Source organism: Vicugna pacos, chromosome 9 (assembly GCF_048564905.1).
Source record: "Vicugna pacos chromosome 9, VicPac4, whole genome shotgun sequence".
Lineage (NCBI taxonomy): Eukaryota > Metazoa > Chordata > Mammalia > Artiodactyla > Camelidae > Vicugna > Vicugna pacos.
Window position 1 is genome coordinate 36176067 of NC_132995.1, and position 27716 is coordinate 36203782.

Genomic DNA, 27716 nt, shown 5'->3' on the forward strand with positions numbered 1-27716 from the left:
AACCTCATTGTATTCCTGAGGAAAGTGAAGCTCAAGACCTTGACACCTTTTTTACAGAACTGTTATAAATATTATGAGAAAAAATTACAGGTGCTCAGATCATATTGGGCACATAGTTAAGGTATCTTAGCTTCTGCCTTTTAAAACTGTAAACACCAGCACTGAGCATCCTGAGTGTGCACTACGTACAGCGCAAGATGTTCCACAGAATCAAATCTTGTTCAGTCCTCACTACAGAGCTATGAAGGAGGTACTGTAACCCCCCATGCTTGTGGATTACTGATGTGGAGGCTGACACTCAGAGAACTATGTTGCCTTTACCAAGATGATGCAATTAAAACTTAACTCCAAGACTCCAAGATGTAGTTTTGGCCTTCCAAGCAGGAGCCATTTTCACAGTACAATAGTGATGAATTTTAAAACAAAATGTAGTTTGTTTGTGTAGGTAACTAGTCACTGCCATTCCCTCAAGAATGCTTATAGGCTTATTATAAATATTTATCTCAAGTTTAACCACTATTTGAAATTTGACTACAAATATCAGCTATCAAGCTGGAGGAATCTAATGGGCTACACCACCACCAATAGTCTCAGAATTGCACTGATAATCTGCATGCCTCCGAGAGAATGAACAATTTAAATCACGTATTATTGCTTGTGCTACTGTTTCACCCAGAGTCCCTTTAACTGGTTAATTTTATCTTGCAATTCTCTGTATTTCAACTGTGAGAACTATTGATTGCTTATTTATTTATCTAGCATTCTTTCCTTCCATTCCACACCTTAGACCAATTCTTGTCTATATAAATGATTAGAGAAAACTTCTGTTATGTTTCTGTCTTTAATCTCTCTAACCATTTAATGAATAAACAGCCAAAGATCAACACAGACTTGAATAGATAGTGAATAATAGGTACACTGTCTTAGAAATCTGCAGGTACAAGAAAAAGCTATGGGGCGATGTTGCTCTACTTAGATTCACTGACAGTGGGTGATTGTGCCGGGTCAACTAAATATGATATTCTTTGTCTTTCCTCTTGCGCTGTCTGCACACATGTACACGTGTGTGCATACGTGCACGTGCGCGCACACACACACCCAACAGGCAAACATGCATACACATACAGATTTCATTCTCACACTTTGGCAAAAGGATAATTACATCAAGGCATATGTTCTTAATTTCTTTCTCCTCTTTTCTTAATCTCACTGTTCCAATAAATTGCAATTATCTCTTAGATCTAGACGGCCAGCAGGTAAAATTCAAGCAGAGAAGATGGAGAATCTCCATGAGCTTCTTTTGGGGATAACTTTCAACATTTAAATAATGTACGTTTTTCTCTTACTGTAGTGTCTGGGGAAAGGATGGTATTTAACTCTCCAGGGGCCCAGATCCTAGAATCATACCATCTAATTATTTTGTTGTTAGAAATAATGTAGGTTTGGGAGCTATCACTTACTACCATTAGAAGGTCATGAATGATAAAGAATATTCCTCTGATTATGATCATTTAATTTGTCTCAGTGGCTCTACAAGCGTTTTGTTTTAATATAATAGAAAACAGGCTTTTTGTAAATGATTGTATTTCCTTCTTTAGAATTCAACTATATAAGAAGACTCAGAACTAAGTTTGGAGTCCACCTCATAGTGGTGAAGAATCTCATGGTGTGCACTTTATTTATTATGTTTACCCCAAGTTCAATGTGTTTCTTTACTCTTATTTAACAATTGGCTGAATTTACTAAATTAACGTCTTATATAGTTGAATTCGATACATTTCTAGGTGTTTCCTTTTAATTTACTAGTGTGTAGTCTACCTCATTAAAAAATATTAAAAGAAAGAAAACCTAAGCTGTGTAGCCTGGCAATGAAGAGTGAGATGCTCGTGGAGTACGGCAAAATGGTTAGAATGTCTGTACCTTAGTGATTGTGTAAAACATCCTGGACAGTTAACCCTAACCAGGGATACTGTAATCCCTCCTCTTTGTAACTGCTGAATTCCTTTTTACCCTTTATGATTCAGCCTAGGCCACATCTTTTCCAAAAAGCACTTTGAATACACAATTCAGTCTTTTTCTTCTTTTTATAGACTTACAACATGACAGCATGAAAAACCCCACAGACTCGATTCCCAGAAAAAGTGATAAAAATTATTAAACACAAAAGCCCCTGGAAAAGGTACTGATGGCATACAGCAAAACAAAAAACAAACAAAAACCCCCTGAAACTCCCCACATTTATTTTTAAAAATCCAGTAAAATTTAGTAAGGAAGTCCGTGGTATCTGATAAAGATCTGCTCGCTCCCTCCACCCTCACAGCTCAGCAAGATAGGAAATATACTCCGACAACACAGGGCTGCCTCTGCCCCAAACTGACAGTGGAGGGCTCTTGTTAGTGGGGTCGGCGGGGAGCAGGATGTTAGCACTTCTCATCCTACCCAGATACTTGTTGCTCAGGCTAAGTTCTGGGCAACTGCAGGTGGGGGTTGCCTCCTGCTTAGGGTACAGAGATTCTACACTGGTTGAAGTGTCACTGAGAACCCTGGGTCCTGCTCATCCTTGCATGGCTCATAAGGGTCATTTCGCTCTGAGAGAGGTAAGCCAAGAAGACTTGAGGCTACCATTTCCCCCAGACCCCCTCCACAGGATAATCAGTTCCTTAAGTGGAGCATCACTTAGAAAGATGCCCTGGAGCAGTCTTGGTTCAGAGGTGTTGTCTGCGGATGTGTGGCGGGTAGGGAGCATAAAGCTGAGCACCCTGAATCTCGTTAACAAAAGAACTGACTTCATTTGCAAAGGAATGTGAATTTTAAGTCCAATGGTGGTTTCAAACTGGTAGAGGTTGTTGTGAAAAGCAAATGGGAAAAGATTGGGAGATTTGGTCCTTTCAGTGAAAATATAGGCTAAACTGTAGACCAGCTGGTTGATGGAGAGAATCAGGCAAAGTCTCAGCTGGGAGGAGCCAAGACAGTGCTTGGCTGTGGCTGCAAAACTCCAATCTCTGCCTCCATCTTCACAGGGTCATCTGCTCTTTTCCTGTCTCCTACTCTTCCGTCTCTTATAAGAACACTTGTTATTGGATGTAGGGCCCAACCCAGGTAATCTAAGATGATCTCATCATAAGATCTTTAACTTAATTACATATGCAAATACCCTTTTTCCAAATGTCACATTCACAGGATCCTGGGTTTAGGACCTAAACATATTGGTGTGTGTGGGGAGGGGGGCACTGTTCAACCCACTACATTCCCTCTTCCCAAAATCTAGGACATTTATGACTGAATAGAATGTTACAATCGTAAACTTGGTCTTTTTCTAGAAAACAAAGATGTGTGAAATTAATTTGGTTGTACATGCTTCTTTTGAATTCATTCTTCGAAATGCAAATTCAAGAAGGTTAAGTAACTAGTAACTCTGTCCTAAGAATTTTGTTAACACCCTTTTATCATTCATGAACATATCTTTCCTCATTCTTCTCTTTAGTTATTCAATCAATACTTGTATCTGTTTTTCCAGTTTACTAAGACAAAGCTCCTATAATCCCGGAATCCACAGTATTCACGGCGATTCCACATTGTAATGGTTTGTTTATACTCTCAAGTATCCTGCATGTTGTTCCTTTACCAAATGTGGAAGAACATAGGAAGGAGGGACACTTTCCTGTAGTCACAGGAAAGATTTAAAAGAGCTTTGAATTAGTTTTAAGTAATGAGTAGAAGTACCCTAGGTAAAGAGACGGTGGGCAAATCTTTCAGATAAGAGTCAGCCACATGTGAAAAGGCTCAGGAGCCCAGAGACCATGCCATCAGCTAAAAATCAGCAGCTCCAACGATGGGAGCCACCAGAAGAGTGGCTGTTGGTGATGTCAGGACAGAACGTTGAAGCCAAACCAGGGAAAGTCTTCTGTTACAGGCTGATGGGCAAAGGCTGTATCATATGATCGTTGGTGAGCCGTTGAAATAATTCTTGATGAGATTTACAATGTTAAAAGTTAGCATAAAGCTTACTGATAAGAGAAGTTATGGCTTGTTTTATTTTGTGTATGTTTTGTTTTATTATGTGTATGAATGTGTCAGAAATATACTTTGAAAATTTCTTAAAATTGCTAAAACAAAGAGAAAAACAATAAAACAAAACAAGCAACTAGTGCCACATATCCCCCAAATAATCCCAAAACATGTTATCATTATCTGTATTAGATGAACATGAACGATTGAAATTACTTCAGCTTATCATAATTTTCAACACAAGTGTCATATGTAAGTGCTGAAGATTCACTTTTGTCTAAGTTAATGAAATGATGGGAGTTCAAATTCTAAAGATATTACAGAGCAATAAAATTAATTAGATAAGCTTCTAAGGAAATTATTCATGTCCTTTGTGACTGGCCCCAAAATGTTTGCCTTTCATCTGATACACAAATATTAAATATAAAGATATTATAATTAGAAACTTGATTAGCATTCATTAAAGATTAATTTTCTAAACACAGGAGATGCGACAAAGTGGTCTGGAAGGAAAAGCCCGTTTCAGTTGGTCACAAAAGTCAGACTGTTTTCAGAGAATGACGAAAAAAGGCTGAAATGGCACCTAGTATAGACAACTCCTTACTTCTACCATTTGAATCGTAGTGACTTTCTGTCACCTCTCTGTCACATGGACTCATGAATTGCCCATTAATTTTGCCCTTTTATAATCAAAGGTAATGGAACACTGCCAAGTCTACGTTACTTGGGAATTTGCTTCAACTAGTTTCCACGAGCTGCTGTTTTTGCAGGCATCGATTGAAATAAACAGCCTCTCCTTTTCAGGCTATGCGAGAGAAAAAATGATTTGACAAATGTAGGTATACTGATGGACTCAATAAATAATTCTTGAGCCTTCTACAAGTAGAAGGATGGAAGCCCTGAGCAGTAAATTACACTCAACAGGGGAAATGGAAAATAAGAGAATTTATAATTGAACAGGGGTGAGAGGAACTGTGGAAGTGTATAAAATAGGAAGATTCAAACTGAATATATGATAGAAAAGATAGCAATTTAGGACATTTAGAATAAAACTGATGGGAACTAGAAAGAAGGTCTCGGAAAATAATTTCATTAGTGGATTTAGGCTCTCTAGTGACCAAAGATAAAACTTCATGATGTACATTTTGGCCAAAAAAGGTATGATAATTTATAAATCATTAGTGATGATTTATTAATCCATAGATTATTAGGTAGCATAGAAACAAGGTAGAATATAATTACCCTGTGGGCACTAGCAGGGCAGAAATGCTGTTGGGGATATCTCTGGTGACAGATTTTTCTCTTTATAGCATTATTTTTTATGCATTACCCTTTCACTATCACAGCAACTGTATTGATGCTGTGGTTCAAATACAGTCGATTGACTTCCTCAAATACGTACCAAGAAATGTCAACACTGAGGGAGCAGTTGACCACCAGAATTTTAATAATTCATGATTATAGGACTGTGAAAATTCCAGCAAGCTAGACTATAAAAAAGGAGTAATTCTGTTTTACTCCTTAAAATCTCAGTTGTATTTGCAGATTAGTTTAAAATTAAATGAGAACTTTAATCAGATGGGAACTTCAGTATCAAGTGAACAAAGCTTGTAAGGCAGAGCTTTTCTATTAACCAAGTAGCTCTCTCAGGAGATGGAGAGAAATGGTTTCTCTCATTGTGACAGTTGTGGACTTAGACATATTTGAAAATGTCTTAAACTCTCTGGAGAGAATGACTCTTAAATGGTGACTTTAGTTCAAGTCCTCACTGACCCCTGTTTTCCCTACTGACTAAAAAAATGCATTCTGCGCAGCTCCACCATTTTCAAATGCTCTGTAAATGGGGAGAAAAGGTGTAGGTCTCTAGTGTATTGCATTCATCTTAAGGGAACATGGAAGTAGTGAAATCCTTTATAATGGCTTGTCAAGCCCTCACTCCACCTTTTCCTACACATCGATCAGTGAGCCCTGAGGTACCCTTTCTCCAGATCACAAGAGTGGAGGTCCTAAAGGATAAAATAGTCACATTTATGGTTGTAAAATTTCAATCCTATGGGAAAAAATCTTCGAGCCACTGAGGTAAGAACCGATGTTATGAGCCTCTTAGATACTGTGTATTTATTAAATGTAGCTCTTTCACAGTCACACTCTAAAGGCAACATTAATGGCAGTTTATAAATGAAAAACTAGCACGAATGGGAACGGAACTATTCCATTTTCCATTTTCTATTGATATGCTACATAACATCATCTACTTTCGATTCTTTTTTTAATTAAGCAGTTACTAGTTTTGCTTCATTTTATTTTATTTTCATATACTAAATATTTTAACTTAAATTTATAAATATGAATTTATTATTTGCCAAACTTTATTCCAAGACCTTTGTTTCACTGAGGATAGGTCTGCTTCTAGAGTTCAGAGTTAAACATACATAAACCAGTCATTTGTGGTTTATGATTTCTAGGGGTTCTTTTTCAGTTGAGGTAACATTGGTCTACAACATTATATGTTTCATGTGTACAACGTTATAGTTCGACTTCTGTGTGAACTGAATGCTTGCCAAGATACGTTTAGTTCTATGTGTATGTTAACAAATTTGTTTTCCTTTGTTGTCTATATTCTTTTTTGTTTTGTTGTTGTGTGTATGTGTGAATGCATATGTGGTTTTTCCGTGTTTGCCTGTTTTTGTTCTGTCTTAGGTACACTTCTCTTTTCTGCTGTGTATTATTCTTGCGGAACTAGTGTCTGAAAAATATTGGCCCCCTCCTTTTGCAGCCCTAAGTGCACGTTTATATTCTTTTTATGCATCTTATCTTTGTCCATATTATAAGAGGCAAGGAAACAAAATTCTGTAAGTTTATTTCTTCGTATGTCCCTTTTCATAATCTAAGTCTTCTTTGCAAAATCTCTAATTATACTCTGCTAGCAAAATTGCATCATGCTTTTATTACTAAATCTTCAGTGTTTTTTTTCCCCCCTAATTATTTCAAGTAGGGTTGATTCAAAATTATTGGAACTGAATTTCCTGAGATTACTCTTTATAATGCAATTCAGTTTAAATCCCTTATATATTAGAATCTTAATTAGGGAGACTCACACTTTCAGTGTGATAAAGATTTATCTAATAATCAGTTTAAATGCTCATTTAGCACCAGCTTACAATAAGAATTGTGCCCCCAGGGCGTGCATGCATGCACACATACATGCGCACCCCCCCTTGATTATCATGAAAGAAAACTGATATTGTAAGTACCCAGCACGTATTGCACAATTTGTTATGTACTATCTCTTTGAGGTTTGTTGGGTTACTGCAAAGACATTATTTTCTTAAATGGAATTATGATGTCAGTGTCTGTAAGGACTGAAATCAACTTATCTGGGCTACCTATCATAGTAGGTGGTGAAGAAGTATCAATTTACCAACATCCAGTGAGCCTAAAAACTGCATGGACTCTAGTCAGCTTGTTTGTATTTACTCAAAGCCGGGAAGTGGTAAACCTGAAATACGAATCCAGGGCAGCCTGACCACAAGTTAAAAACCACACAGGAACAAGCAAAACTGATTCTTCCCCACAGGCTCTCTTTCGCATAGCACTTGTAAAACATAACGTTAAAATATCCGAGCTTGAAGATAGATCACTTCCCAAACAAAATAACATTGTAATAACCTAATAACCTCAAAAGAAAGGTTTGATGACTCCATTAACATGAAGCATTTTATTAGTGACTTTATGTTTAGAAACATTATAGTCAGCTTTTTAAAAATTCTTGGGATGGTTCCTTTACATTTTTTGTGTGAGGTCAGCTTTTGTTGTTGAAGTAAGCCATTCAAACAGTAAAATGCATAAATCTTAAGGTTTTTATTTCAGTTTGTTTTTGTAAAGTGAACATACCCACGTAACCATCACCCAGATCAAGATGTGCAGCGTAACTGGCATCCCAAAACCTTCCCATGTACTGCCCTTTGCAGTCGTCATGCCTCTCAAGGTAACCTCTGCTCTGTTTCTTAACACTAAATTCATTTGCTTTCTTCAGAACTTTCTGAAAATTGAAATAATATAAAGTACACACTTTATATCTGGCTTCTTTAGCTCAATATACTATTTGTAAAATCATTCATATGGCTGCAGGCAGCTGTAGTTCAGTCTTTTCCACTGTTTGGAAAAGAATTTCATTGTATACATAGACCACAATTAATTTTTTTATTCTCTTACTGGTGGACATTTTGCATGTTTCAATTTTATGCTGTTCTGAAAAGTGCTACTATAAATATTTAGTGTATTTCTGTTTGTACACAAATACCTGAATTTCGGTACGTTACATACTTAGGGAAAGAATGAAATATTGTAGAATATGCCTCCTTTCGGTTTTATTGTACACTTCCAAATATGTTTCTAATGTGGATGTACCAATTTACACTATGACCAGCAACATAGAAAAGTTTAAGTTGCTGCATGTCTTCAACCACACTTGGTAAAGCCAATTATTTATTATTTAATTTCAATTTTAGCCACTGTAGAGGTGTGTAGTTGTATTTCAGTTCAATCTTATTTTCAATATCTTGATCTGATGCTAAGGACATATTATGCTTACTGGCCAGTTGGGTATCTTCTTTTGTGAAATATTTAAGTTTTTGCCACACTTTAATTGCATTGTCTATGTTTTCCTAATAGATATGCATATTAGATATTAAGGATATATGTCCTTTGCTAGATATCACAATACCTTCTCCCATTCTGTAGCTTAGTTTTTCACTCTCTTAATAGTATCTTCTGATGAACACAAATTCTTAATTTAATAAAGTTGAATTCATCAGTCTTTGCTCTTATTAACTTTAACACATTTTGCAACATATTTGTTAATTGTTTGCACAACCCAGATTTTCAAAATTCTGTTATTTTTAGGAAGATATATTATTTTTTTCACACTTACATCTCTGATCTCTCTGACAATTACTAACTAATATTGGCAGTCTGAGTTTTGAGGTCAGGGTTGAGTTTCCTCCACTCATGGATATCCATTTCACAGGCAACATTACTGTTAAGTCTACCTATGGTATTTTTGTTATGAATCGGTCAAGTATTTTTGTAGAGGCTTATTTGTGGAATTTTCTGTTCCGTTGGCCTATTCTGTCTTATGCTCATACAATCCTCTCTTAATTACTCTTTATAATAAATCTTCTATATTGTTATTATGGGTATGATAAGCTCAACAATTTGTTTTTTTTTTAAAATATTTTCTTATTTTTCCCTTTAAGTTTATATACACATTTTGGTATTACTTGTCAAACTGTGCGTATACACACACACACACACACACACACACACACACACGCATGCACAGCTGTAACAATTTTGATTGATAGTGCAGAATCTACAGATAAATTCAAAGAGAACTGACATCTTTTACATTTGAATCTCCAACTCATGACGCCTATGAATATCTCCTTCATTTCTTCAGATCTTCTGTAATTTCTCTCAGTAACGTTTGGTAGTTTTCTTTTTAGAAGTATTGTACGTCATTCATTAGACTGTCACTATTTAACTGAAGTCTTTTTACTAGTATAAGTAGTATATTTTATTTTCTGAGTGTTAGAAATAATAGTTTAACTGTAGTTTTTTTTTTCATTTTTATGTAGTCAATCATGTTGTCTGTGAACAGTGACAACTTTGTTTCTTCCTTTCCAATATTTATACTTTAATTTCTTACCTGTATCTTATTATACTAGCCAAAACCTTCAGTATTATTGCATAAAAGTAGCAATAGTAGACAACCTTATCTCATTTCCAATCTCAGGGAGAAAGCTTTCAGTATTTTACCATTGGGTCTGGTATTTGCTTTTGTTTTTTTTTTTTTTTGGTAGCTGTCCTTTATCAGATTAAATTCTTTTCTATTTCTAGTGTGCGGAGAGCTTTTTCATGAACAAGAAATAAATATGTAACATTTTCTGCATCTGTTGAATGATCATATGCTTTCTCTATTTTCTTTCCTCAATATTTTAATTTACAGTAATAGATTTTCAAATGTAATCATCTGTCTGTGTATTCCCTGAGTGTAATATTATATTTTTATGTTAGCAGTTTTGATTTGCTAACATGTTACCTGGGACTTTTGTGCATGAGAAGCAGGCTGTTAATTCTCCTTTCTTACAATATTCTTGTCAGGTTTTAGCATTAAGATTAAGCTGGCTTCATGACATAAGGTGGAAAACGCTCTTCTACTTCTGGTAAAGTTTGTGTCAGGTTCATTTGGGCATGACAATTTGTGTGTTAAGAGTTAGTAATTATGGATTAAATTTATTCAATAAAGAAAATGATAGACATATTTTTTTTCTTTTTCTTATTTATGCCAGTTTGCACAGACTGCATTTTTCAACTTATCAGTCTATCTCATATATATTTTAATCCTTATTGTCATAAATATGCTAATAATGTCCAGTTATTATCTTTTAGCATCTATAGAATCTGTAGTGATGTCCTCTTTGTTATTTCTGATATTGGCAACTTGTAACTTTTCTATTTTTTCTTGCAACATTTTATCAGGTTACTTATCGATTTAAACAAATGGATTTTGGGTTTGCTGAATTTTAGGACTGTATATTTGTGCTCAATTTCATTATACTCTATCCCATATTTATTTTCACCTTGCTACTAGTTTTTAATTTTCTGTTCACTTTCAGCCTGTTTGAAGTGGATGCCTAGATAATTGATTTTTAGCATTTCTTCTTTTCTAATAGAAACATTTAAGGCTAACTTCTCTCTGAGCATTGTGTTAGCTGTATACCACAAGTTTTGTCATGTCATTATTTTGTTATCATTCATTTTTAAAATGTACTAATTCCCTTTGTGCCTTTATTCTGTTTTCCATGGATCATTTAGAGATGCATGGTTTAATTTCCAATATATGGGGATAATTCCAGGGTCTTTTTTGTTACTTATTTTTAGTTTATCTCCACTGTGTTAATAAAGCATAACCTGCCATGTACTGAGACTTGGTTTACAGCCCAATTTTGGCCACACTGGGTAAATGTTTCAAGTGTGTTCAGCAGTAATGATATTTTTGTAATTTTGGAGTGCAACGTTTTACACATTTCAATTAGATAAGGTGACTAATCATGATATTCAAACACTTTATATCCTTATTAATTTTTTTCTGTCTACTTGTTTGATTAATAGACAGTTCGGTTAAAATCTTCATCTACAACTGTTGACTTGTCTATTTCTCTCTTTGCTTCTGTCAATTTTTTGCTGTGTGTACGTGGCAAGCATATTATTAGGTACAGACAAATTTAGGAGTTTTATATCTTCCTGCTGAATCTAATCATTTATCATTATGAAAATTTTCTTTGTCTTTGGCAAGAATTCTTCTTAGCCTATAGCTGAACTATTTTGGTTTAATTTGCATAGATCTGTTTTCATTCACTTCAGTCTTTATATTTTTCAGTCTATATATTCACTTCAGTCCTTATATTTGAGATTAATTTCTGATAAAAAAACATGATTTGGAAATTGATTGCTTTTTTCCTAGTCTACCAGTATCTGTTAATTGAAGTATGTAGTTTATTTACAATTAGTGTGATTGTTTATATATCTGGGTTTTAATTTCTAATTGTACTTTTACATTTTTCTTAATCAGTTCTCATTTTTCTCTTTTCTGTCTTTTTTTTGGAATAATAAGGGTTAATTATTCAATTTTCTTGATTAGCTTATTAGTTACAGTCTTTTATTAATACTATTTTAGTGATATCTTAAATATAATATATATACATGATATCTTAAATATATATATATATGACTGACTTATTAGAATCTACCTTAAAGTAATACTTCAAACATTTTCGGTACAATGCAAGGACATTTATACTGTGTTCATTGTTTATGCTGTTTTGTTACACCTTTCCTGTATCTGGGTTCTAATTCTGGAAATTAGGTATGAACAAGTGTTGTCTTCCTTCAGACAGAGTTTGATCTTTCCCTCACGGGAAGGTCTATATAGTTAGATTACCTCGATACTCTTAAGGCTGGATTCCAGAATTTATGAAGACTGATCTAATCTGTTGCTTTCCCTTACTTCTTGATCCCATTCTTTTCTGCTGAATTGCTAAAATATGTTTTTAGCTTTTCAGCCTCTTGGCGCACGCTCTCTGAGAGGTTTCACATCCTCTTCTGCGCACGTTAAGGTTTGGTAAATGTGTCATGGGAAAAAGCCCCCATAACGTTCTGATATCTTCTTTTCTTTTCTCTCTTTTTTTTCTTACATTGAAGGATAGTCAGTTTACAAGGCTGTGTTAATTTCTGATGATATCTTCTTTTTAGTTACCTCCTCGCTGTAGAGTTAGCCTCTCAATTTCTGGACACCTTGGTAGCGCAGTACTACGACTTCTGACTCCCCAGTCCCACGAGACAGTCCTACACTCCGGGTCACTGACTTCTGCTTGGTTTCTATGCCCTGTAGGTTGAATCAGTTAAAGCCTGAAGGGAACAGCAGTGCTCAATTTAGGAGTCATTTCAGTCTGTTTCCTTTCTCTCTGGTATCTTGGCTTCCTAAGTAATGGCTGCCTTCAAATACCATTTTTTCCTCTAACTTTGTACTTAACTCTCAGTGAGGGAGTTAGTTAGATATAAACCACCATTATAAACGTAAGAAAAATACTTAATTTTCCCCATCCCATTGTGGTGTAATATGTTCATTATTTCCCCAAGAAAATTAAACTGTAAGTCACCCTTTATTTTCCGAACAATGGACAGAAAACATTACTATAAAATGACCCTACTTCTCTGTGAGTTAGTGCCCAGCAGAATTCACATATGATAATTAAAACTGTGTTATCTTTAGTTAATGCTCTGATTCCAAAGCCAGACCAGTCTCTTGAGATTTCTTCCCTTAGTCTATGCTTTGGCCACAATAAATTACACATTTATTGTGACACTGGACCAAGATAGATAGATAGATAGATATCATACTGAATTAAAAAAGCAAAAACATAATTCACGATAAATGATTAGCAGAGGTGGTTGAAATGCCTGCAGTGCATCCCACCACTGCAGGGTCAAGTACAAGATAATAAAATGGATGATGCTGATGGATTCCCAGACGTTAATATTAAATGGTTAGAATATATGTGAATGGAAACGTAGTTACATCCATACATCACTACTTCCTCCAACTGCGTTTGGAGCCGCAAAGCCATCTATCAGTGTATATTAGAAAGGTAAGTAGACACAATATCATGCATTCTTTCAATAAAACTTAAAAAGATCTACTAGGTGAAAGGTGCAAATCTGTAAGTAATAGGAAGCACTATGTTTATTTTTATGATTGTATTTGGAGAGGCAGTGCAGAGCACCTGTATATAATGATGTTGTGCAGCTCGGAGTGTCTGTAAACTACTCTCTCTCATTCTCTCTTTCTTTGGTTATAGATTAAAAAAAAATAGATGCTAGCTGTATAAAACTTTTAAATTACCTACCCTATTAAAAAAAGCTTAATAAAGTCTTCAAGGGCCCAGTAAACGTATCATGCAAATTTGCAACATACAGCAACTGAGATGCTGACAGGGAGCTCAAGTGTCAAGCTTACTTCAAAACATTATGAGAAAACACAGGCCAATATCGTAGTCTTCGATGTTGTTAGTAAAATAATTACAAATAACGCTGAAACAGAAAAACTGCTGGAGGTTTTTTTTTTTTTTTTAAACTGAATTTATGGAGAATGGCAAAAAGCCCTGCATGCTACCAGAAATGCTTTAATTTCTACAAAATCAGGTCAAAGACAAAAATGAAAAGTGATTTTTTTCTAACACACCAGGGGGAAAAAAAAAAAGTGAGAGAAAAGCACTGCCAGCAAAATGCTAAGTTCTGTTGTCGGCATCTGCCTTTCTGCTGTTGCAGATAATCCACTAGTTTGTGGTGATCTGTCCCTGGCACGGCCTGGCATGATTGGGGCAGATCTTTATATACAATCACTTGGGTAAAAAGTAACCTAACTCATCCACATATATGAGTACAGTCCTCTAGAACATTCATCATTTTGAGCTCAGTTTTCTCCATGAAGGTACTGGAATCATCAGAGGAGAGTGAACCCACTCTAGCTGACTTCTTCTGAGCTCCACCAGGTGATACAGAAGATTGTATCCTTGGGGTCCAAGCTTTGGGTATGCTTTGTACAAGTCTTTATTGACCATTTTCTCTCAGGCACCATGCTTTCATTTTTATATAACCCTATGACTAAGACGATATGATTATTCTCTCACAGAAGCATTTAACATATGACTGCAATTTTAAACTTCCATTTAATCAACAAATACTGACCTTATACTTACTGGGTGCCAGATACTCTTCTAGGACAAGAGATACCAAGAACATTTTCTATTACATTCGCACATAACTCAGGGTAGGAGTAGGGACTCTCAGGTATAGATGAAATGTACGCAGAAAAATAAAACCAAGGGAAGTAAAAGAGACAAATGCGGGAAACCAACTTTTCGCTCAATGCTTATAAACGATGTATACATGGCTGTGGCTGCAGTATCGTTACAGGTGTGTTGACCTCCTTTCTCTGTTTTCTTATCTCAACAATCAAGTCCCTCCTTTCCCTAAGAAAAACTCTAATAATTTGACCCTGAGCATTCATCCCTTATATGGAAATGAAATGGGACTGGCTCCTTTGTCTTGATGATTGCTGGAAAAGGACAGCTCCTCTCAGCAGAGGCCTGCTGGCCACCAGTGATGATCACCGAGCAGTGGTTTCCAAAGCTCCAAGATCGAATATGTCCTCCTGTACATCTGTCAGCTGATTCTGTGAGCAGGGGAATTAATTATTCCATTCTTCCCCCTCCTCTCCTTTTATGGAGGGATCTTTTATGGAATTCCCTTTTATGGAGGAACCAACATGATTTTTACTGAGTTCTGGATATTCAAGCCAAAACCTACAATACTGCGAGAGAACAGAAGAGTAAATCCCCTTCACCTGAAGCAACTACAATAAAAATTTAGGCAGTTTTTCCCTCAAATCTTGTGGATTTTGGAACATTATGTAAAATTTGACTCAGTGGGTCTGGTTTGGAGCCCAGAAACTTTTATCAGGGAAAAAAAAAAAAAGACTCCAGAGCTTTGAGCAGGTTAAATTTGATAAGAACCATAGTGAGAAAATCCCTTCTTCATTGAAAAATCTTCCTCAGTCCATACCATGAATCTTGTGAGGGTATGGAAGACCGCATTAATGCCTGCTGTGTTTTTATACAGTCTGTGTGGAGCTTTGATTCTAGAAAGTACCTGTCCTAGCATTCTCTCTGGCAATAGAAATTTAGATGGTAAGCCAACTGGTAAGCAGGAAGTATGGTTTGACAAACCCTGGTTAGCATTAATTGAATGTAAATTCTACTCAGGTAGCAGTTTTAGGAATTTTTTGTTCACTGTTGTGTTCAGCACGTGGAACAGTACCTGGTACACGGCAGGTCATATCTATCCGAGGGTCATCGAGAGGATTGAATGGAATCAGACATGAAAACACCAAGCAAACTGCAGAATTTTTTAAAGGGTCCAGTCTTGTTTGTGTCCCATGTTGTATTTTGCTCCAAACTTTCTAGTTACCTCCTTCCTGACTCAGCCTCCTCTGAGGTCTGGTCACCTCCATGCCAGCTTCTACAAACACAGTTTTCTCCTTAGCCATTATTCCAGGGCACTGAAACTATGGCATATAAACAATTTTTTTCAAGACACTTTGTATTTTACTAGGCTAAAGGGGAAGGAAAAAGACTTGTTTACACCTTGAGGCATATTTTGGTTCACTCTACGATTAACGTGCTTTCTCACACAGCTGCTAAAAAGAAAAATGAATCGGTCTCCCAAGGTAAGAGTCTCTGACCACTGCAAGTATGCAATCAGAGAGTAAGGCTGGGGCAGAGGCAAGTGGAGGACCAGATGGTGGATGTGGGGTAGGTTTTAATACCCGCTCTAATCATTAATTTAAAACAAACATTGCTTTTTATTCTGACTTATATTTAGCTACCAAATTTATGTGGGAGATGTTACATCCAGAGTTGACTGAGTGAAACTGAATTAGGAATTTTACAATTTTGCATCTCATCTGGTTCCTACATTGAATTACAGGTCATGCATTCACAGCACTACAAAGTACTGTTTTCCCTGTAAGCAAGTTGACTGATTTATTTATATACAATTTCAGGATTTTCCCCACTAACTTCTTTTTATATGACTGTTGATGACAGTGCTCTCAGAAATCTCTACAGGGAAAAAACCAACACTCTGCTGAGTTCCACTATGTAGTTTCTCATCCCAACATCCATGTTTACTTCTAATTAAGTGCATGAGAGCAATTGCAAATTTTATAATTTCAAATATTGCTCTCCAAGTGATTTTTTCATAACTATGTGAGACTAAAAAGATTCTATGACTTTCAATTTCTTGCACATAAACTTTCTTTATAATTTTGTCTCAGGAAATTGTTGGAATTTGCTCAGCATTAAAAAGAATTAATTGCCTAATGTATTAAATTAAGGCATTTAAACAAATCATTTCATCATGTGAATAACAATGAATATAGTCTCAGGGTAACGTGGAAACTAAAGGCAAAGGAAGGGAAGGAAAAATGGGAAGCTATTAATGATAGATGTTCAGTTTAGTATTTATTATGCAGTCTGTTTTAGTATCCACTATACGGATGGCAGAACAAAGGTGTGAAGTCTCGCTTCTTGAACACAGAAAACTTCAATACAGGATTTGAATTTAATGTTTGTGTCATTCTAAAGCACATCCAGATGTCTTGCAGTTATACAATATTTGCCTTAAATTGTAGCTTATTTGGACACCACAGAGGTGAAGTTACAAAACCGTACGCTAGCAGAGAGAATCTTCCTCTAGACGTGTATCTGGGGTAAACTAATTTGCCACAGATACCCTCTGCCTACTCTCCATTAAAAGCAAACTAAACAAAAACAAAAGTCTGAGAGATTTTAAAGAATGGCTTAAAGGAAACGTGATACTTATATCTCTCAGATAAAAGACTGTTCAATCATATATTGAGCCATCTTGATATACTAAAAGGTCCAAACGGACATAATGCTTTACACAGTGAGTAAGAGGGAAACGTGGGCTCACAGGGTAGCTGCATAAAGAGTGTGGTGACAGGGACTCTGGACGAGAGCGCAGGGTCAGCCTCGGCTTAATGAACACGTTGTTTAATTGTCTGCATATAGCAAGAAACGTATTTCCTCTCTCTGTGGTTCACACTACGCTTTATGAAAACAAAAAGGTAAGTATATTACGTTGAGTTGTGTTCAACTTCCCAGTCAAACTGTTTGAAGATCTAGGAAAGCGAAGCACGCTGCTATACTACGAGTTCGTTATCCAGTGGAGTTAGGGATTAGGCACTGCTCTGTAAGCCAAGATAAATGTTAACAGTTGTCTTTGTTTGCATGTTCTCCCATCATTCATTCATTCTGCAAATACTAACTAAAGAATTACTATTATCAGACACTATGTAGCTGTTGAGGAAATAGCAATTTACAGAATAAGAAATTTTACCCATGGAGAAGAATTCATACAGAATATACAGGATAACTAAATTATGTGGTATGTAAGAAAGGATTAAATGCTAATAAAAGCGAACAAAGCAGGAAAAGGAAGATCTGGTCCTGGTGGTGGTTAAGGGTCAGGCTGTTTTGAGCAAAGACTTAAAGATGGGAGTTAATCATGACCGCAGCAAGAGGAGGCATATTCCAGGCAGAGGAAACAGTTACTGCAGAGATTGTAAGGGAAGAGCAAGGCTAATGTCGGAAAGTATTCAATCACAGATTTCTGCATGGTTAGCAAACAAGAGTATTTTCTTAGGGGTGGTAAGAGACTTGCACATAACAGTGACAGACTGCAAAGAGAATTAAGTAACATCCTTTTCTTGATTACTGAAATTGAAATAAAGTAAGACAAAACTACTCTAGGTTTTAACACAGAATTGGGCTTGGATTATTGACTTTAAAGCACACAACCAACTGCTGTGTTCTGGGAGGATCTTTATTATCGTAGGAAACCTCTCTTCTGATATGTCACGACCTCAGGATGTTTGCAAGAATTCAGCGCCCTTTTCTTTCCCCATATCTCAACAGGCTGGTATTTTTTTTTTCTCTTGTCTGAATAGTATTTAGCATATTATAAGCATGTGCTTATAAGCATGTGCTTAAAAACCCTGTAACTGTATCCAAAAAGTAACCATTCAGGTTACTTGCTCATGGAATGAATATTTGCCAGTTGTTTATTTTATAATGTGATGGTATGTATGTCACAAGCAATGAGGATTACAGACAAGTGTAAAATGTAGTCTCTGCTCCTGGTGACATTAGTCTGGGAGGGAACAGATGAACAGACACAAATAACTGTAATTATAAATTAGATCATCACCGCCTTCTCTGAGCTCCCATTTAGTTTCAGGAAAATATATAGCTTCTAAAAGAAGGTAACATTTGACTTGAGCCTTGCAGGAAAAGTAGTAATGGGAAATACAAAGAAATGACAGGATTTTCAGAAAGAAAACAGAATAAAAGCCCCTGCCTCTCCTGCCTCTCCTGCCTCTCCTGCCTCTCCTGCCTCTCCTGCCTCTCCTGCCTCTCCTGCCTCTCCTGCCTCTCCTGCCTCTCCTGCCTCTCCTGCCTCTCCTGCCTCTCCTGCCTCTCCTGCCTCTCCTGCCTCTCCTGCCTCTCCTGCCTCTCCTGCCTCTCCTGCCTCTCCTGCCTCTCCTGCCTCTCCTGCCTCTCCTGCCTCTCCTGCCTCTCCTGCCTCTCCTGCCTCTCCTGCCTCTCCTGCCTCTCCTGCCTCTCCTGCCTCTCCTGCCTCTCCTGCCTCTCCTGCCTCTCCTGCCTCTCCTGCCTCTCCTGCCTCTCCTGCCTCTCCTGCCTCTCCTGCCTCTCCTGCCTCTCCTGCCTCTCCTGCCTCTCCTGCCTCTCCTGCCTCTCCTGCCTCTCCTGCCTCTCCTGCCTCTCCTGCCTCTCCTGCCTCTCCTGCCTCTCCTGCCTCTCCTGCCTCTCCTGCCTCTCCTGCCTCTCCTGCCTCTCCTGCCTCTCCTGCCTCTCCTGCCTCTCCTGCCTCTCCTGCCTCTCCTGCCTCTCCTGCCTCTCCTGCCTCTCCTGCCTCTCCTGCCTCTCCTGCCTCTCCTGCCTCTCCTGCCTCTCCTGCCTCTCCTGCCTCTCCTGCCTCTCCTGCCTCTCCTGCCTCTCCTGCCTCTCCTGCCTCTCCTGCCTCTCCTGCCTCTCCTGCCTCTCCTGCCTCTCCTGCCTCTCCTGCCTCTCCTGCCTCTCCTGCCTCTCCTGCCTCTCCTGCCTCTCCTGCCTCTCCTGCCTCTCCTGCCTCTCCTGCCTCTCCTGCCTCTCCTGCCTCTCCTGCCTCTCCTGCCTCTCCTGCCTCTCCTGCCTCTCCTGCCTCTCCTGCCTCTCCTGCCTCTCCTGCCTCTCCTGCCTCTCCTGCCTCTCCTGCCTCTCCTGCCTCTCCTGCCTCTCCTGCCTCTCCTGCCTCTCCTGCCTCTCCTCTACATATTCGAACCTATGACCTCCTGAATGCTAGGCCTACGCTCTACCACTGAGCTATTGCCTCTCTCTAGCTACCTTAGTTTCCCCACACTCAGTTTTATCTCCCCACTCAGGGAGTCAGCTGGGTTGTTGCTGCCTCAACCTGCATTGTAGCTTGGAAACTAGCTGTTTCAGCTGGGGGAGCCACATCTGATCTCTGTTGCTCCTTCTCAGCTGGAAGCAGCAGTCAAATTCCTTCCTTCCTTCTTTACTTTTCCTTCCTTCCCTCCCTCCCTTTCTTCCTCTCAGAATGGCCATCATTCTAAAGTCCATACACGATACATGCTGGCAAAGCTGTGGAGAAAAGGATAGGAATATAGTTTGGTGCAGCCATTATGGAAAACAGTATGGAGATTCCTCAAAAGACTAAAAATAGACTTACATTTGATCCAGCAATCCGACTCCAGGACATCTATCCAGAGGGATCCTTAATTCAAAAAGATACATGCACCCTAACTAATGATCACAGCAGCACTATTTACAATAGTTAGACATGGAAACAACCTAAATGTCCTTCAACAGATGACTGGATAAAGAAGCTGTGGTATATTTACACAATGGAATACTACTCAGCCATAAAAATGATAAAATGCCACTTGCAGCAACACAGATGGACCTGTAGTTTGTCATTCTAAGTGAAGTAAGTAAGCCAGAAAGGAAAAGAAAAATACCATATGATATCACTCATATGTGGAACCAGAAAAAAAAATTACTTACAAAACAGAAACAGACTCACAGATATAGAAAACAAACTTATGGTTACCGGGGGTATGAGAGTGGGAAGGAACAACTTGGAAGTTCGAGATTTGCAGATACTAATGTATATAAAATAGATAAACAACAAGTTCATACTGTACAGCACAGGAAATGATATTCGAAATCTTGTAGTAACTTATGGTGAAAAAGAATATGAAAACGAATATATCTATGTCCATGTATGACTGAAGCATTGTGCTGTACACTAGAAACTGATACAACATTGTAAACTGACTATACTTCAATAAATTTATATATATACACATACACACACACACACACACACACACAAATACTGAGAATGTACTGTTAACAGTGGTTGTCCCCAGGTTGTGATTTTCTCTTCTATATCTTTTATATTATAAATTATATTTATATTATAAACTGTGATGCATGGATAATAGATAATTAAGAAAAAATAACTGAATTTTATTTTTATTGAGTTTTTTTACCCAAGTAAATTCAAATCTCTAAAAATAAGGACATTTTGTACATTTTTTGTCCATAAAATACATTGTTTCAGCAAGATTTTCTCATACTTTTTGTATCCTAGTTGCCTCTTTTCTCCGTTCCTGATAATCAGCAAGATTTTTCTATTGCCAGGTATTTAAGGTAAATCTGAATCCATCTATCATTCTGTCCACTTGCACACATCCTTTTCATAGCCAGTGAAAACTTACAATCAATTCCCAACATTAAGACCTTACTAGAAGTTTACTAGAAAAGTAAGCGAAGTTCCAAAGTATGAATCTGAGAGGCTAGTTTCCTTTTTGACTTCAGGAGGCGACAGAAACACACACACACACACACACACACACACACACACACACTAATTGCAATGTATAATTACCCAGTGCCAAATTATTCCAATTTCGTTTTACATACATAATATCAAATCAAGATTATTATCTAAAGATATCAATTATATGGTCATGTCATATTTAACAGAATGTCCTACAGCTTCAGATTAAATGGAGATTATATTTCATCTGAATCTCTAGTTTCTATTCCTTGTTCTCCCTCCAGGATGTTTCCCGAAGCGTGCTCCACATCTCATTCGTATTGAAATTATTTGAAGTGTTTGCAAAAAGCATATAACATTGAACCCAGCAAAGGTCCCAGTGAGTAAGAATTTCTGGCCTTGGGAAATGGGATTCTTAGTCTCCTGGAAGTTTGACAAACCCAGCTCCACGTTGCTGTGCACACAGATTCATCTTATCTTGAAAAAGTCCTCGCCCAACCTTATTTGGAATAATTGGAGCCCTGCACTTCCCTGCACATCACTACTTCAGGCTTCCGTATTACAGACCCAGAGTTCTGAGTTAGAATGCCATTGCAATTAGGAAATGTAGACCCTGCATTACTGTCCATTTTCATTTTTTTCCTTTCCAACATACTGTCCTGCCAACCATCACAGAGCCCTCTGGTTAAGCAGGACAAATGTTATTAATATTCTTTGTCTATAGGAGAATTTAAAAAATGGTTTAGTGGATATAAGGAGAAAGTCCCAAGGTCACAAATCTGGTTAGACTGCAAAGACCAACCTTAAAACAAGGATTTCTTAAATCCAAAGATAAAGCAGAGCAACAAACATATCTAACAGGATTGATGAAGGGACAAGGAAACTACATGAATATTCCCAGCTTTTAAAATGTTCTAAAGTTTTAAGACCTAAGAGTTATAAGAGTATTTAACAAGTATTTAACATTTAATATTTATTATTAATAACTTTTATAGTAGTATCGAAGATTTTAAAAGTAGTTTGACACTATTTGTCTTTTGTAACACAATGCTTTTGTGGGAACTAACTTAGCGTTTTAAATTTTAAAACATGGCCCCAAAATTGTTTGACATGCCTCCCGTTGCGGGTGGGGTATATATTCCCATCCTGTGAATGTATTTTCTGTTACTAATCAGTAGCGTATGAAGAAAGTTGACACTATGCCAAATTCTAGGCTCAAGGCTTACAAAGCTAGCAGCTTCCACTTCCCAGCCTTGCTGGGCCACTCACTGCTGGAACACAGACACCAGGCAACGAAGAGGCCCAGGCTGCCTCTTGGAAAGGCAGGAAACAGCCAGCACCAATGTGCCAGCCATGCGAGTGAGCCACTTTGGAGTGGGATGGTCAGCCACACTGAGGCTGCTCCGGCTAGTACCAAGTTCTGCAGAGACAAGCTGACCCCGACAAGCACTGCTCACAGCCAGATTTGTGAGTAAAATACCTATTTGTTATTTTAAGCCATTAACTACTTGTTGTTTATGCCATTAAGTTCTAGGGTAGTTTGTTATGTTAGATAATCAGAATAGATTTTAGTGCCTGGACATAAGGTGCTAAAATAACGAATACTTAAAACATGTGACGTTGGCTTTGGGACCAGGTGGCAGACAGGAGCTAGATAAATTGGGAAGACTGTTAGGGAAAGCTCAAAGGACCCTGGGGACACTGTTGGAAGGATAGGAGGAGGCTGTTGACAAGGCCTTATAGTAAAAACAGGGAGAGTATGATTGAAATTCGGAGAATGGAGACCCTTGTATGTAGTGGCTTGATTTTTGACCATTTTGCTGACAGGTCATGCAGAAGAAAAGGACATGTACTTGGTGAACTTGATGATCTCATTAAGATATTCCAGGCAGAGGCAGAATTGTTTAAATGCTAGATCACTTCTACTCGTTGCCTACATAAAATGTGAACGGAGAAATCAGCTGAAGAAAGAGCTCCTCCACCAAGACTAGTTGGGTTTGAAAATAAAACTAGTTTTCATTTGCAGCTTCTCCAGAGACAAACAATCTCAAATTAAGAAATGTCTCAGCCCACAGATCAAATGCAGATTGGGACAATATGCTCCTTTGATGCTAGTATCTTGGAAAGATGAGGTTCCTTATGGGCCTGTTCAGAGACATAGAAGTCCCTGAGAAGCTTTTGAGGGCAGCACATGCCTCCTAGATACTCACTGTTAAAAGTGTTACTGACCACAGCAGTTTCACCAGATTCCCAAGGTCAAGAAGGGCTCATCTTGAAAAGATTTGAGAGTGTAACTCTTTTTTAATGAAGCGGATTAGAGACTGATTTGTTAGAAACTTACAAAGTCTTTAAAGGAAATCCACTGGTTTTGACTGAAAGAGACAATCGACAACAAAAAGAGGCCATGGGTCGCTCAAATGTTTATAGGCTGGAGGCAGAGTGAGAAGACATCTCAGCTACAAACACAGATAGCCTACTGAAAAAAGAAAAATGATTTCAGGGGCAGAACCAAGAGATGTAGTGTAGAGCCCAGAGTCTAGGAGAATTAGTTCTTCAGAGAAGTACTGGGTACAAGACACCTGTGATACGTGTCAACTGAATTCTGGAATTGCTATTTACCAGTGGCTTCTCATAACTTCCATCTTCTCCCTTTTTAAATAATGGGATCTATGGAAGTTATCCTCAGCATGTCCCACCCTTATATTCCAAGTATGTGGAAGCCAGGCAACTTCTCTGTTTGTCTCACGGATCTTCCAATAGAAAAGAGCCATATGCTAGGAGTTTGATTCAAAGAAGCACACCTATATATAATTTGATGAGAGGATCCTTGACTTCAAGCCTGAGGCTGATGCTACAATGAGTCAAAATCTTGGAATATTTTAGTAGGAATTTAATAATTTCTGGCCAGAAGTTGTTTGCGATTGTTTTAAAATATGATATACAGTTATTCAAAATTCCTCTCATGGAGCCCCTTCCCTGGAATCTGAGCTCTGTTACTGCTTAAGCAATAGAGGATGACAGACATAAAGCTTTGTCGGCATTGGAGATAGCCAAGGCCAAAAGAAACTGGTAGATTTCACTTTCTATTGCTCCTGCTATGATGGCTCTTGCAAACCATGGAACCCAGACATCAAGCCACTCTCTGAAGAACCCTGCATAGAGATGAGCCAAAGCAAACATCAGTTTCCAGCTATTTGAGTGGACTGTGTGGCTCTTCCAGCCCCAGTCAAGCCACCTCCGCTGACACTGTGGAGATCAGAAGTGCGCTATCCTCACTTTGCCTTGCCCAGATGACAGATTTGTGAACAAATTAATTGCTTGCTCTCGTGTTAAGCCACTAAATTTGGAGATAATTTGTTATGCGGTAACATATCTTCGGAAGAGAGTTTTAACAGCACCCCTTCTGAATTTGGAACTTTTAAATATATTTAACAGGATCTCTTTCTATTTTAGTTATCAGAGTAGGTAACACTGACTACTTGTCGTAGCAGTCACGAGTCATGGAAACATAATTATCTAAGGGAGCATAAGAAAGAAACGTCTGGCAAAGCGCCTGACATCTTAATGTTAAATAAAAACAAAAGCCACTTAAGATGTGTGTTAATATTAATTGAAGAAACAACATTTTATTCATAAGGTTTATCTTCAAGAAGAGGAAGAAGATGGAGAAGAAAGATGGAAAGAATGAAAGTTTTCATGAAAAAAAGTCTTAATTACAAATCCATAATTTACCCACAGTTCTTTTCCTGAGTAAAATCAGTATTATGTGGCATACACACACACACACACACACACACACACATTCACATAAAACTTATTTTCACATAGCATTTAATATAATATACATGTACATATATATGTACTAAATAAATTATAGTAATTTTCAAAAAAATTACCAATCTTTCTGATATGGCTTAGATAAAGTCTGATCAGTAAAAGGGAAGTATACATGTCCATGGAAGGAATAATTGCCAGCATCAGTGTTCTAAACACTCATGGTGCATGAATATAAAAACAAACAAAAAGACAGAAAAAAAATTGGTCCAAGTTACAGCTGGAACCCATCCTTACAGTGTGGACGATCCCGCTGTTTGATTCAGCTTGAACAAACTGAAGATCTGGGATCTAAGGGTGTACTCAAAATGCATTTCCAAGATTTCTGCTTTTCTGTCTTCAACATTAAGAACTGATGATTCTATTAGCAGACGTTTTCAGATAGGGGGAGAAACTGGCCTAGGTCACTGTTATTCAGTTTGTGGTCCACACTGCAGTATAACTGTCACTCGGAAGCTTATTAAATATGCAAATTCTTAGGCTCTAATTCAGGCCCAATGAAGCTGAAACTCTAAAGGTGGGGCCATGTAATCTGTGCTTCAGTAAACCCTCCAGGTGACTGTGATGAGTGGTGAACTCTGAGAAACACTAGTCTAGAGTTCCGTTTTGTGACAACCATCAGATATATGCTAACAACTAGAACCTCGCTACTCAGATGTAGTCCATGGACCAGTAACGTCAGCATCATCTGGAAGCTTATTGGAAATGCAGACTCTCTGCTCCAGACTTAGAGAATCCAAATCTCCATTTTTACAAGACCTCCAGTGAACTCCGAGGCAAAGTAAAAGCTTAAGAAATGGAGTCTTGTCGTATTTCTGAATAACTATTTCACGCGTTCCGTCAGAATGCAGCTTTGTTTCCAGTGAGAGTGAGAACATTCAGGCACCAGCTTCCCGCTGGGGCAGGGATGTGAAACACGGTGCCCTAGAAGACAGATCTCGTAAGGAGCCCACCTAAGACTTGCGCTGACATGGCACAGAAAGGGACAACAGATACGCTCCTTCTGGCTGGACTCCCTCCAGAGCCCACGTTCGCAAGCACGATGCGGAATCGTCCAGTCTCTCTTCATCTGTTAGGCCAGCTCCCGTGGGCCAGTTCTGGTTTCCAGCTGCGCACAGCAGGGAGTGTCATGAGCTGCATACACACACGCCAGGGGCAGAATAGAGGGTGTAATTCACTCAGGCAGCTCTGATCTTGTTACTCCCTGGACACTAAGCTCATAACTGGGGCCTCAGATTCACCCCCCAGGAAGTTCTGGCTTCAGGACTGCAGACAGTCTGCATGCTCTCCGCCGCCTCCTCTCCCCCAAGGTCCCCCATCCATCCTTCCATGTGGTCCTAGGGCACAGACTCCAAGTCGACAGAGTGCACGTTAGCTGGAAGATAATACTGTTGGGAGCTGGAGTTGAAAGGGAAATCTCTGATTGTCCCTGACTGGATTTTCTGCCTATTTATCTTCTGAACTTCAATTCTGTGGAAGTGTGCTGGCAGAACCAAGTATTATCTGAGTGCACAACTGACAGCATAAAAAATCATTTACCATTTTTATGTCTAGGGTTTAACTTCAAGAAAATAGCAAAATTCACATTGATTTCAGGGGGAGGGGCAGTTTTTAATCCTTTCGCTAAATAAGCAGGGAGGCACAGCTAGAAAATGCTTCAAAGCTGTTACTGACTAGATGAGGATTCTGTGTATTTCGTAGGATCCTCAGAAGTGAAATAATAAACAAAGTTATATTTGTAACAGCAAAGCAAACGGACAACGGGGCAAGGTAGACCCTCATTAATACTACTTACTAATACCAACTGATATCACTGGGCAGCAGAGTCTAGCTTCTGCTAGCCCCTGGGAATTCAAAGATGAACTTTAGGGTGTAACAATCAAATGAATTAATCCATCTACGATAACTAACAACTGTCAATCTCAGCCTGCCAGGCCTGATGCCAGGTGCTAAACAAACAGGTGCCTTCTCTACTTTTCTACTTCAGATTATTCAACATTCCTGTGATATTGATATCAATCAATCATTCGCATTTCACAGAGAAGGAAACTGAAGCTCAGAAACACGAGGAGATTTTTCCCATAGCCATACAACCCATCTGCGGCCAGATGGAGTTCAAACAAAAGGCTATTTGCCCCACACTCCTTTCTTTGATGACAGAAATGAGAAAGGGTGGGAGAGGAGGCCAGGAGCAGTCAGCTGAAAAAGGATTGGGTTTTAGATTCAAATCAAGGAGTGCCATCCAACTTCAGAGCTGCCTGTGTTTCTCCACAGGTGGCTCCAAATGTGTTCGGTTTATGTTTGGAAAAGTAACACTCATGACTGCCGTCTCCACGAATCGCTAACCATTCACGTCCAATTACCGACGCAGCATAAGAACCTGTCAGACTAACGTGTCAGACTAACGCTGCTCTGCATTTCCTTCTGTCTCAGTGCTGGATGAAGTCTATACCAAAGGTTCTGTCTTCACGGTCTGTTGTGTCATGGGCTTGGGGGGCAAAAGCAGAGGAAACGGACACACTTAGGGAGAAGTTCATGGGCAGCATGACACAGACCAAGAGACTGACTCACTTAAGTTAGTTCTCAGTGCTCCAATGTTTATTTTATTTTTTAATTTATTTTTTACAAAAAGTTTCAAGGGTTTTTGTTGTTGTTACGTGTAACATAGGCAAAATTATTTAAAGTCAACAAATTTTTAGGGCATTTCACACGTTCTGATTCCTTCCACTGCCCATCACCTTAGTTCCTCCAATGTTTGGTCATAATCATCTTCAAGACAGCCCTTCCACAAAGAATTTTTG

At 38.3% G+C, this 27716-nt stretch overlaps 1 protein-coding gene and 1 long non-coding RNA gene across 2 annotated transcripts in view; one reads left to right on the top strand and one right to left on the bottom strand.

Annotated features, from left to right (window-relative positions):
• The window catches only part of CDH8 (cadherin 8), a 312089-nt gene that overhangs the window by 66736 nt on the left and 217637 nt on the right, over positions 1 to 27716 (bottom strand). The gene's annotated exons all lie outside the window — the stretch shown is intronic.
• LOC140698141 (uncharacterized) lies at positions 20892 to 27372 on the top strand. The gene is made up of 4 exons (XR_012075672.1): positions 20892 to 20951; positions 21366 to 21460; positions 22295 to 22548; positions 27190 to 27372. It is a non-coding gene; the product is annotated as an uncharacterized lncRNA (long non-coding RNA).